Below are 13,487 nucleotides of genomic sequence, written 5' to 3'. Positions count from 1 at the left end.
AGGCTGCTGGTTCAATTCCCGGTAGGCAGCTAATGGGTGTTTCTCTCCCTTTCTTTGTTCCCTCCCTTCTCCTCTCTCTAAAAATAAATAAACAAAATCTTTTTAAAAAATGTTTATTCTGTGCGGTTTTATTTACGTGAGCTTTAACCCTCTAAGAAGTAAATCAGGTTTGGCACAAAACATGACATCAAAAATTACTCGCGTTTCATCTGATATTTTTGTTTCTCTGAATTTATTGTTTTCTGCAAAGCATCACTTATTAAAATATCAGGTTGTATATTTTAAAACTCTTCTGTTTTAGAAAATCATGATGAAACATGGACCACTAATAGCTGGGAGCCTTTTGACCTGCGATAATACCATCAAGCCGGCCGACGTGAAGAGTCCCCATGACAGGCATCCCTTCTCAAGGTATCCACTCATTGGGGAGATCTCATTGTCAAGGTCCAAGTTAAACTGAAGATACAACAGGTAATACCTGTGTCCTATCCTGTCTCTAGGTCCCATACAGATCAGCACAGGAAGACCGCAGAGGACTTTTCCACCCTGAAGGCCGCCTGTATGCACCGAGGACAAGATCCTGCATCATGTGAAAACAAGTGTGAGGAGGGCACAGGGCACTTACCAAACAGGGCATTCCAGCCCAGAAACCTCCCTCCGGCGCCACCTCTGTGCACAAAGGCAGGACACATACACACTTGGCCAGGATGCAACCCTGCGCTCCACAGTGTCCTTGTCATTCATGAGCAGGTAACTTGGGCACCCAAAACCTCTTCCTCACTCTCTGCCTCATTTCCCGGAGGTGCTCTGTGTGGTTGCAAGGGGAACACTGTCACCCGTGATGGCTGGCTGACACTTGGACCTGCGCTAACACCATGGGGCCAGCCAGGCGGAAAAGTCTGCATGGTAGGGGCTCCGCTGCCTCAAGGTACACACTCAGTGGGGAGACCTCATTGTCAAACTTGGCGTTAAGCCACAAACATGGCGGATACTTGCAAATCACCTGGCCTGATTCTAGGACCTGTACCGGTCAGCCCAGGACTCACCGCCCCACTCAGTGCTCGCCCAGCGCTGTGTCCATGTGGCACTGGGCATTGTTCCTGTTCTCGACCCCCTTTTTGGGGGTGATGGTGGCAGGAGATGTGCCCTGTGCAGAAGCTTAATGTTGTATCCCTTGCTTTGAAGTAAGTCCCCACTGCAGTGGCTGGAAAGTAATCTGCATTTCTTGTAGTTCTACTGAGATTTCTCATTTAAAGCTGTAAATGCCAGGTGCCCCTCCGTGTTGTTTTGCTAATAATAAGCCCTCTTCAGCTGTCCCTTGTCACTGCCCTCTGGTCAGGGAGAGGAGGAAGAGTGAAGGGCCCTGCCTCACCCTCCCCCACCCCACCCCAGGGTGTGGAGTTCACCCTGTTGTCACTCCATACGTAGTCCCACCCTGTGCCCCTCACACAGGATGTCTGCGCCCTTTCTGGGGCTGGGTGAGGAAGATTATCTTGGAACCTCAAACAGGCCACTGGGTAAGAGACACGTGTCTGTGGGCCAGGTGGGGAGAAGCTTCACAAGATGCCTACCTGTGTCCTCCCTACCTGGCACCACGGGGCCGGTGTTTCTGGTCTCTTCTGCGAGGAGTCCCGAGGGCGGAGAAGGGGACTTGTTGGAGGTGGACGCTGCCTCCAGCAGGGTTGGGGGGGCGCTCTAGGGAGCAGCTGGCCACTGTTCCTCACCAGTGGATTCTGTTTCTCCTGCCGCTGAGAATGCCCAGAATTCCTACCTCCAGATTGTGTGAAATAAGCTACTTGACTGTCACCCACCCAGCTGGGTGGGGGATGTCCAGTTGTGTCCTCCCTTGTCATCTTGTTACATGCCTCCTCATGCAGCTGTGCGGAGTTCAAGGTGGGGAGGGAGCAGCATGATGTCTGGTTTATCTGTGTCTTTGGGTGGAGTTACACTGCTCATGAAGAGAAGTTTCTGAATGTTTTATAGCATTTCCTACTGTTCTTTTATAAATGCATTGAGAAAAATGATCATTTTAAGGAATGGGACCTCTGAGCAGGTACAATGAAAAGGCCTAGAAAAGGTTAGCTACGGAAGACGTCAGGAAGACGGAAGGGGCCCCTTCCAGGGCCTGAGTCCCGACTCCCGGCACCCCCTGAATGCCCGCCTCCAGAGTGAGCCCAGGCAGCCCACCGCACATGGCTGCTACAAGAAACAAATGTTGTTATGATTCCCTGCTAACGATGAACAGGGACACTCCTCTTTAGAGGCCTGCCCGGGAGAGGGTCAACAGAGTTTGTTACATATATGCAAACGTATTTCTTCTGGAGATGTGCCCACTGAGTGGACGAGGTAAAGGACAACTTCAGGATGGTGATGAACAGCATCCTCCAAAGCTGAAGCTGGGGCGGCCGGGGACCTCCTTGGTCCATTGACCACAGAGGCAGCTCTGGTTTCTAGGCGGCTGGGGCTCTGCACACAGCCTGACACATGCCTTGGTTTTTGTCCTTTCCTTTTCTCAGTGGATGAAAACCCTGAGACAAATGGCTCATCCTGTTTTCTTTTTCCCCTGGGCTAGAGCCTTTGGCAAACCGGGCCTTTGTGCCCCCATGAGTCTCTGCTGGTTCTGGGTCTGGAGCTCGGAGACTCTTCTTCCAGAAGAGGCAGGGGAATCCTGGGAGTGGGAGGTGCCTGCCTGAAGCACAGGTGCTGATCCTGGAACGGCAGAGTTCCTGGCATTCCGGACCCTGTCTTGATTTACCTGCTGCTGGTTGGGGCGGAGCAGTCTCAAGCCTGCTTGTGTCAGCAGAATGTGGAATTCGTGCCCTCCTCCTGTTTAGGGAAGGAGGGAGCCTTGTCTTCACAGTTCTGTGTCCATTCAGTTGCCACTTGGGCTGTGAGGATGTCCCTGGGTGGGCTTTTCTCATTGCATTAGCTCCGCTGACCTCACATTTTATATGTAGTTACCGGTTGATGACTGACTTGTTCTTCAGATTTAATATCCGCCTTGTCCTAGAAATACTTCTGATTTCTGGCGGCCTCTGGGCTCTGCCCAGAAGCGAACACGCCATTGGCTCTGCGCCATAAATCTTCTGGACGCTTTTGGTATCTCCAGGGTTATTTGTTTTTATTTCTTGTTTGCTGTTCTTGTTTTTAATGGCTAAATCCATTTCTTCTAAAATAAAACAAGGCAAATAGGAGTCAAAACAACCCTGTCCCCACCTCCTTCCTGCGTCCTATCTTATCAGTAAATAAGCTTATTCTGGTATTAGAATGATACTAGGACAGAGTAGCAGGGACAGGGTGGTGTCAGGTTATCTGACCACCGTGACCAGCCTGGACACCCCCTGCCCCCGGGGGTAGCTGCAGGGCCCGCTGTGCGCGGGGGGGCTCTCAAGGGCAGCGGGCGGCTCCCCACGGCCAGCGGGGCTCACCTCGCCAAGGTCGCCCGGCTCTGGGCAGACTCAGTTACCTGGGGGCTGGGGGTGGGGCGCTGTGGTGGGCCCCCCAGCAGGGCTCTGGGCAGCCCCCAGGAACTCGCCATACAGGCTCGCCACCAGCCCAGGAGAGCCAGCAGCTCCAGGAGCTTCACCTTCCCCCCTTCCTGGTCCTTAGCCACACGGCTCCCATCTTCACTCCCCGTCTCCTGGTGGGGTGGCGCCGCTTCAGTATTGCCCTGAGTCTGGTGAAGGTGACACTGTGTCCTTCTCCAGTGGTGTCTGCCTCTCCAGAGAGCAGAATGCGGCGATGCTCCAGCTCCTCGACCGGCTCCTTCAGATCCAGCTTGTCTCCATGACCCCTGTGAGGGAGGCGGCTCTGCGGCTTGTCCGTGGCCACCTGCGGGGCCGGTGGGTCTCCTCGTCCAGCTCGTTCTGGGATGTGGCTGCCGGGCGAGCCGGGTGCTCACAACATTGCCTTTGCTTCTACTACTGCCCAGGCAGCATGCACGTTCCTCCTCAGCGCAGGCTAAGGCCACGTTAAAAATGCCACCATGGCCTTTTGGCTATCTAAGTCCTCGAGCATGCTCAGCTTTGGCTGGGGAGCCTCTTCATCCTTCTTCATTCCTCCATCCAGTCCATCTCCTTCCTCAAACAGCGCTATGAGGCTCAGCTGAGCCTGTAGGTGCTGGTTTTGTTGATTGATGGTTTCCAGGAGCCCCTGCGTCTCCTGAAACTCCCAGCGGGCCATCTTGGCTCCCGCTTTGCCCTGAAGTTCTTCTCCCTGAAGCTTCTCCATGAGCCGGACATGCAGCAGGACCTGGTTCTGCAGCATCTCTTCGTCCGAGGCCAGCAGCTGCCAGGCGACCATGTGCTGCTGCCAGTAGCTCAGGTGCAGGTCCGGCTGCTGCTGCAGACTCTGAACCTCTTGGCTCTTCAGCTCCACCATCTCCCTCAGCTCTCCAGCACCTCCTGCAGCTGGTCCAGCTTCTTGGCCAGCTCCTTCTGGACATACTGCTCCGTCTGGCATGCGCTGGTGGTCTCCATATTCTTGTTGGTCCACCTGATGGAGCCGTCCTGCAGCTCAGCCAGTTGCTCCCAGAGCTTGCGCTTCTGGGAGGGAACACAGCTGATGGTGGTGCAGTCACTGGCATGTCCTCCAGAATCTGCCGGCTGCATCTCCGCCTGCTCCCCCAGTGCTCGGCCTCCCGCTCCAGGGCCAGCAGTCGGCAGCCCTGCTGCTGAATCAGGCGACCCGAACCTCCATTGCGCTGAACCTGGGCCTGCAGCTCCCCTGCCAGGATCTCCAGGTCCTGTTGCAGCTGTTCAGCTTCTGCTTGTAGCCTCTGTTCCACGTCCAAGGGCCCTGCTGGGGGTGTCTGGGGTCGGGGGAGAGCTAGCTACTTGCTTCCTCAGGTAGGCCAAGCTTCTTGTCGTGTCTGCACCTGACTCCTGCTCTGCTCCTCCTCCCTCAGCTTGCACACCTGCTCCGACATTGGCTACATCCTCTGTCACCCATTGGCCTTCTCTTCTTTCAGATTCTCTGTATACTTGTCTCTCTCCACCTGCAGCTGCTTCAGCAAATCCTTCTGCTGCTCCATACGTGTTCCCAGCTGTGCCCGCTCTTCCAGGGCTTGCTGTCACGGCTTCTTGCTCACAGGGGTTTCAGACTGACTAGGAAACTGTTGCATCAGGAGCTCCGACATCTGCAGATTTTTTGTTAGCTCTTCTTCCTTCCTGAGCTGCATGTCCTCCTTGTCAGTCACAGAGACCTGAAGCTTCTCCTGCAGTTCCGAGTTCTTCTGCTTTGGGTCGTCATTTGTTTTGTTGTGCTTGTAGAACTCCAGCTTTAGGGCATGACAAGTTTTGGTTAGTTCTTTGTTGCACCTGTCCACCAGTTTCTGCTGCGTGGAGACGGCACGCGGCATCCACCCCAGACCTCCGACACGCTGCTGGGAAGACCTCGGGAGACCAGCAAGATCCTCTGCCTCTCCCGTTTTTGGCCTGGCTGCTTGTTGAGGATAGGCCAGGGCTTTCTGGAAGTCTGTCTTCCCAGACACTAGAATCCCTGTGGTCTGGATGTAAATCTGTAATTGCTCTCTCAGAACCTCTTGTTCCTTCTCAAGCTTTTGCTTATATTCCTGCTTCTCTTTTTCTCATTGATCTACAACTTCCTGGTTCTGTTGTTTCTCCCGAGGCTTTATATTAGCAGAAGATGCTAGTCCTTGCACATGAACGCAGGATGCAGGCTTGCATACGAGACCGATGAGCTGCTGGGAAAGCTGACGCAGGCTCTCGGTAGATGAGAATGTGCTTTCAGACAAGACAAAAGGACCATTTTTAGGACCACAGTTCTGTGCTGATGAAGTAGCACTGAGGGGGAAGGACACTGCCAGGTAATATGGTGTCATCAGAAGGCAGTGCTGTGGGAACAGTATGGTCTTTGGGCACCTCCTCAGGCGAGTGACAACTGTCAGAAATGGCTGTCCCAGGGCTCCGGCCATTTTTAATCTTTTCTTTTTCTTAGCTCCTACCAGAACACTAATGATGTTCTACTGCGGAAATTCTCTCAACTTTTTCCTGGCCTTGGTCAATTTTCTCTGTCGGACTTCTTCTGACATCTCAGGAAGGAGAGAACTCCTTGGGTTTTGAATGTGCCCTTTAGTGGAGCACGTGACAGGCCCTGGGTGCCTTGTTCCCAGGGTTCTCTGCTAACCTCTGAGGTGGGAGGTCCCCAATCCTGCCTCTCTTCTTTGATCCCCTCCTGCTGAGGGTCTCCTGGGGTCTCTCTCTCTCTCTTGAAGTGGTGATAGATTCTTGCCCTGTTTGCTGTTCTCCCCAGTCGGAGGGATTCTAACCTAGGGACTCCCCAAAATGGGTACATTGTTGCGAGAAGCTGGATCATGAGAGAGGATGCATAGAGTGAGGAAGGGGACCCCAAGATAAAGGGGGTGTGTGCATGAGGGGGGGTTCCAGAATCTAGTTGTGGTCTGGGGGCAGAAGGGGAAAGACAAGTAAGGGGGACAGGTGGCAGGTGGCCCCTGACTGGTGTGGGAGCCAGTGGTAAAAATGGATGAGGGACAACGGGCCCCTTTTGTTGGATGTGGTGAAACATAAAGTGAAGGGTTCGTGGGTGAGAGGAGGGTGGAGGCAGTGCCATTGATGACCCCATGGGTGTAAGGTGACAAAGACAGAGCTGACTCTTCCCAAACACAGAATGTCCGCTTCTGTGGTTACTCTGCCACACCCCCATAGCTGAGATCTTATGGTAATTTCTCCATGATCTGACTTCCAAAAGAAGGCTTGTGCCGGTGCGTGCAGGAAACAAGGACTTCCAGGAAGATCTCAGGGACAGGCAAACCTGGCAGGGTCCCAGGCCCCATGTCCCTGCCTGCATGGCAGCCCATTACCCCTCACCTAAGCCTTGCATTCAGAGCGCCTACCATGGTCCTCCCATTCACGTCAAGACCAGGCTTCCCCGGCATTCGGTGGGCTAGCCAGGAAGAGGAACAGCTGAAGTCACTGAAGGGAGTGCTCACCTCTCCCGAGAGAAAGTTAGTCCAGTGCTGCAGTAGGGCCTCCCAGGGGAACGCTCCAAGGTGGGGGGCTCCAGGGTACTGCGGGGCTGCCTGGGGCAGGGGGATCTTTCAGTAGCTCCGGGGTCTGTAGCATTGGGCTAACAGCCCTTGTCCCCACTGGTGCCTGCTGGGCCCTCCCTGTTTTCCTGGAGCCACGATCCAGTCTTTCCTGAGCCTTCCCCACTGACCTCTCTCTCTTCTCGTGTTGGTGCAAAGAGAGGGAAGAGGAAAAGGAAAGGCCAGTGTCCTGAGCCGTTTTGGTCTGAGCCTAGGATTCACTCACCTTGTTGATTGTGTGTTCTTTTTAAAATGCTGGTACATTTCGGAGCTCAGTAGCAGAAAAAGCTCTCTCAGGGCTGCCTCTAGCCAGGGACTCCCCCCCAGTGTCCCCTTCTTCCACTGCTACACGGTGCTGTGAAACATACCACGACGGCCTGGAAACAGGCCAGCTCGGTGCACGTGGAGGTGAGGCCGAGCAGGCACTGACCTCCACCTGCACTTCGTGGGGTCTCACGCACCCTGTGCATTCTCCCTTCCCTTGAGGTTCAGACACCGTGGGAGGTGTGAGGCTCACAGTAGCGAAGGGACTTGCTCAAGGGCCACAGCCGCTAAGTGGCAGTGTCAGATTTGAGCCCAGTGCAGGTTAGGGAGCATTAATTTCTTCTCCATTTCATGGAGGACAGGAGGAAACTGAGGCCAGGTGGGGGTGCATGAGTCATAGTCACCTCCCTCTGGTGGCGCCAGATAAGCATCTGCACATGGTTGGGGCTGAACTTGAGGGAAGTCCTAGAGGGGCCTACCTCTGTACTGAATATTTAGATGCCACTCAAACCCTCAGAATCCTTCACCTTTGTTGTAGCCATTTCAGAACAATTTGAACACATACCTCTAATATATTTTTACTTAGATTATTATATATACATGTACTACATAGATTTTTACACATGTGCTACAGTAGTAAAATATTGTGCCTATTATTAAATGTATAGTATAATTTTTTAAAAATCTATTAAGACTTTAAAATTATATTTCTTTTAAATGATGAAAGGGGTAGATCCTTTACTCTCACAAAATATTATGATTAAAAACTAAGTTCCTGCGCTGACTGGTATGTCTCAGTGGGTTGGGCATTGTCCCACAGACTGAGGGGTCACCGGTTCAGTTCCAGGTCAGGGCACATGCCTGGGCTGTGGGCCAGGTCACAGATTCGGGGTGTACAAAAGGCAACCGATCGATGTTTCTCTTGCACGTTGATGTTTCCTTCCCTCTCTTCCTCCCTCCTTTCCCCTCTTTCTAAAAATAAATTTTGAAAAACAATATACAACCAAGAGTGAACCTGGATGTACACTGTGGACTTTGGGTAATTACGACACATTGGTATAGGTTCATCAGTTTTAACAAATGTACCACTCTGGTGGGGATGTTGATAATGGGGGAGGCTTTGCATGTGCGGGGGTGGGGGGCAATGGGCATTTGGGGAATCTCTGTACCTTCCCCTTATTTTTGCTCTGAACCTTAAACTGCTCTCTCAAAAAATAAAAGTATTAGAATAAAAAAAGCTTGACAGTACTGTTTCTGTGACAGGGATGATTGAGAATGCATCTGTTCCCTTCCATGGGTTTAATTTTTGAACCCAGACCTTGAGTAAGATAGTCTTAGGATAAAATGTATATAAACAAGAAAATTGGCTGTTCTTTTCCTAAAACCAATATTAATATAAACACAAAAATTATTTTACGTGGAAGCTTTAAAGATAATAAAATGACCTGCCCCAGAGCTTTGTCTTAGGAGGCATATCACTTGCTGTAAATGAAGTCCCTCTGCCACCTCCACCTGAATGTCCTTCAGTGCTTTTCAAACTTGAACCTGCATCGGAATCCCCTGGGGAGGACTCCTTGACACACTATTTACATGCCCCACCCCCACTGCTCTGACCCAGGTGTGTCTGGTCTGGTGCCTGATATTTGCACTTTCAAGAAGTTCCCAAGTGATGCTAATGCTGCGTGTCCTGTGACCACACTTAGAGAACCACACTCCCAGTTGGTAGAATTTAAAAGACAAAGGCACGGGCTCCTTTAAGGTTACACATCTCACCCGGTCTTAAGGTACCTAGACCGACGCGAGCATCCTAGGCAGGAGACGCTTAGCAGGGATAGTTCTCTCTCTCTTTACACTAGCCCAGATTAGACAGTTATATTTCTACTTAGCAATGCTGTATGTAGAGACTGTTAAAAAACAACCCCAAATGCTCCCAATGTAACTTCCTTTTAAGGAAAGTGGTCAATGCATTTTTTTTCCTGTAAAGATTACTGGTGCTTATGCCATGTGGCTGAGTGAAAGCAACACAGCAACAGTGATCGGACTTGATGTTGTGGACACAAAGTAAACCAGACTCTGAAAGGCATGATCCAATAATCTTGTGGGAAGTATAAATGCCTGGGAGATAAAGAGATGTTGACAGCACACTAGGTACAGTTTCTACTGTTCTGGCTTCTCTGGAGCCTGCAGTACCTCCCAGTCATGACAGTTCTGAAACCCAGAAAGGTCCTACAAATGCAGGTGCATGTGCAGGTGACTTTGATAGGAGCGGGGGAAGGGTGGTAAAATTCTAGTACCAATTACAACGCATGAGTGTGTTTTCCCCATACCACGGAGCAATTCTCTGACGACTGACTGTTCTGCAATTCAACTGAAGTCTGACACTGTCTTCCTGGGCCAGTCTTACGAGATCGCCGCCCCACTTCAGACACCAACCCCAAGTCCAGGTTGTTACTTAGGCTTCTGACTGACCAGTTATAGATTAGAGATTCCGACGGCTCCTCTTTGGGTTTGATTGAGTTGCTACAGTGGTGCACAGAACTCAGAGAAACATTGACTTACTAGATTACTGTGTATTCTAATAGGATGTTCCTCGGGAATAGTCAGATGGAAGAGGCGCATAGGGCAAGGTGTGGGGAAAGGGCTCAGAGCACCCTGCTCGCTGCAGGCGCGCCACTTTCCTTGAATCTCCACGTGTTCACCAACCTGGAAGCTCTCTGTCCCGATCCTTTGGGGTTTTTATGAAGTCTTCATTACATAAACGCAGTTAAATCCTTGGCTGTTGACAACTGATTAAGCCTCCAGCCTGTCTCTCCTACCTGGAGGTCAAGGGTTGGGATCGAAAGTTCCAAGCCTCTACACACAGTTGGCAATTAGCTCCCATCTTTGGTTACCTAAGAGTTTTCCGAAAGTCACCACATTGACATAAAAGACATCACTATCACTTAGGAAATTCCAATGGTTTTAGGAGCTCGATGCCAGAAATGCGACAAAGACCAAATAATATATTTCTCATTGTGAGTCTCAATATCACAAGTGGAGAGGACAGCACCTTCATCGAGTGCAAGTCTAGCCCTTAACAATCAAGTTAATGATGTTTGTATCTGTGATCTCTTTGCATGTAAACTATATGCCCGCTAATGGTAGCATTTGTGGTATGCGACATTTGTGTTTTCGAGCAAAATAATGAAGAAAATTGACTCCCCATGTGAACCAGTTTGGGGAAACATATTGAATTTTAAAAATTCAGGAAAGAAAAGGATACATATATACATACAGACATACATAAAAACTTTAGGAAGACTATTTTTGACACAGGTGGGCACAGGTAACCAGGTTCTTGGAGATCGCGGACAAAAAATTGAACCGAACACACAGAGTTTACAACAGAAAGCGAGAGAAAGCAGATTTATTAAGGCACACAGAACATGGGAACAGGCCAGCTCTGGGCAGAGCGGAGCAGAGCAGAGCAGAGCCTAACAGCCCCCACCTCAGGGGCTAGAGGGCTTTTATTCCCTTAGGGTGGGTCTCTCCTGGCTAGTTTTGGCGGGCTTTTATTGTGCATGTACAAGTAGTTATATTATTTTAAAGTTACTGTGCATGTGGTCTCCCATGATTTCCTTGATTGGCTACTGGGAAGGAGGTCCCACAACGCTAATTTATTATAATACTATTATAATGAAGCAGGGGTCAGGTAGCATCTTCTGCATAGGTGCATTCCTGATTCACTAGGATTCAATGCTTTTCCAGATGCAGAAACTACCAGTCTTAGAACAGGGTCTCCGCCCTTTACCCCTGTTCTTTATCTTAGCCCTGGGGCAGCTCTGGACTTTCCTCCTTCCCAACTATCTCCTGCCTTACTTTCACCTGGGCCAGTCTCCGTGGTCACAATGAAAGTATTTATTTCCAAACACAGGGACCCAAGCAATCACCATGGTTACCCTGGATGATGGAAGATGAGGGCCTTTCACACACTTGAGCACTTAGAATTAATTCTCATTCTCATAACACATATACTTGGTAGGAAGATGTAACAGTCTCAATATGGAGTGCGAGATACTTATTGCAAAATTATGATAATCTTTTCAGTCATTCATCTATTTTAAGAATTTATTTGGTACTAGAAAATTTAATTATTATGTCCCTTAACTGATCACATGTAAACTGAAGGACAGCACCTCTTGTGTACCCTGAGAGCCAGATAGGACTGGGGGGCATTTGGCTTCAACTGGCTTCTCTCCCCACCACCACAGGACTCGGCCAAGGTGCCCTGATGCCCACAGAGGTATGAGAGATCACCTACTGATCGTGCTACGGGGAGTCTGTGCCTGGGCCAATTTGCAGTTCTTTGTAACGGGTCTCCTGAAGGAGGGGTAAGGTAAGGCAAGGACACAGCTAAACAAGTCGCCTTGCCTTGCCTTGCCTTGCCTTTTCGCCTGTGCCTGAGACTTTTCTCAGATGCTGATCAAAATGAGCACCAGTTTTACCCAGTGGCCAATCCCTATTGAAACAGCATCACTTCTCTGGAGCTGCAATTGGCCAGGACGGTAGCCACTAGCCTCACATGGCTATGAATTACATGAAATCTGGCCTAACGGGAATCAAACCCAGGCCGAGAATGGGGCCCAGGAAGTGATGCCGCATTCTCTTCCGCTCACTGAGCGCCTCGATGCTTACAGAAGAACGGATCTAGGATCAGCGCCCAGGGCTGCAGTTCTGGCGTTTCCCCTCTAGGTGTCCTCAGAGGAAGCACTACTCTTGCGGGCATAACAAGATGATCTCATGGCCCGAACGAGGCAACATGTCCCATGATCTGTGTTGTTTCTTCTGTCCCCTCCTGACCAAGTGAATGGGAGGAACCTATAAGGGAGTGCCTGATGTCGTGCTTTCATTTCCTAGGGGCTCAGGGACCTTGAGGAGGCAACAGAGACATACAGAGCATCTCAGCATTAATTCCCTCCTCAACAGAACGCTGTCGCAATAGCCCTGCGGGGAAGACTTAGCCAGGTGGTGATGGTTCGCCCCATTTTACAGATGAGCAAACAGTTTCAGAGGGTCGGACACAGACTCACAGGATGTTAGTGCTGAAAAGGATGTCAAAGATTAAAGGACGATAGTCTCACTGTCATTTTACCAATAGGGAAATTGAGGCACAAGACTGCGTGACCAGGAATCGTTGTGGTAGTGACAACAGTGAATCCCTCAGTTTCCAAGACTCCCAGGTGTGTGGTCTTCCCTTCAAATTGTAATTTTGAGCAAAATAATGAAAAAAACCAACTCCCCATGTGAACCAGTTTTGTCACCTGAAAACAGAAGATAATAATCCTGAAAACTGAGGATAGTAATCGTGCCCAATTCATAAGCAGCTGGAGTTAAGCTCTCAGTGAGTAGCCATTTATAGTGCTGCCTGCACTGGCGTTTTAACTCCATTTAAAATTTATTCATGGCGACTTTGGCTGGAAGTATCCCAAACAGACTTTTCATAAAATATTCACCCTTTTGTCTTCTGCAGCAGTGGAGTGAGAATGAATTGGATGTTAAAGATCAGTGAGAGTCAAAGGAGTTGAGGACATGTTGTGTGGAGAGTAGAGAGTTGGCTGTGATTTGGGAAGTGAGGCTCCTGTAGGTATAAAGAAATGAACAGCGCCCTGGCTGGTGTGGCTCCGTGGATTGAGCGCCAGCCTGCGAACCCAAAGGTTGCCGGTTCAATTCCCAGTCAAGGCACATGCCTGGGTTGCAGGCCAGGTCTCCAGTTGGGGGCGTGTGACAGGCAACCTATGGATGTTTTTCTCCCTCCCTTTCTGCCTCCGTTCTCCTCTCTAAAAAAAAATAAATAAAAATTAAAAAAAGAAAAGGAATAAACAGCCTGGCAGTCCCCCATTGCAGCGATGAACACAATGAGGAATGATGCCCAGGCCCAGCTGGCAGGTCACAGAGAGTCATTGTCACTTGAGTCTGACCTTGCCTGACGTCCCCTGAAAGAGGGGCAGCTGAGTCCTCATGGCAACCAGCACCAGTCATCAGAGCACAAAACAAGCTCTGCGTGTGCTCCTGCCTCTCTCCACGTGCTGCTCTTTCACCCTGCGCAGCACCTCAGTTTGTCAAGGTGACACGCGGGCAGGTTTTATCTTGGCTCATCCTCACGGCATCCCTGCGCAGG

The 13,487-nt window shown here is 50.4% G+C and overlaps 1 pseudogene; it reads right to left on the bottom strand.

The window, feature by feature from the left end:
* Positions 1–2,542: 2,542 nt before the first annotated feature.
* LOC129079494 (golgin subfamily A member 2-like) lies at positions 2,543–6,055 on the bottom strand (annotated as a pseudogene).
* Between the last annotated feature and the right edge of the window lie 7,432 nt (positions 6,056–13,487).

This window comes from Pteronotus mesoamericanus, unplaced genomic scaffold (assembly GCF_021234165.1).
Source record: "Pteronotus mesoamericanus isolate MK-2021 breed Mesoamerican mustached bat unplaced genomic scaffold, CSHL_Meso_final contig_78, whole genome shotgun sequence".
NCBI lineage: Eukaryota > Metazoa > Chordata > Mammalia > Chiroptera > Mormoopidae > Pteronotus > Pteronotus mesoamericanus.
This window is presented reverse-complemented; position numbering and strand designations above follow the sequence as displayed.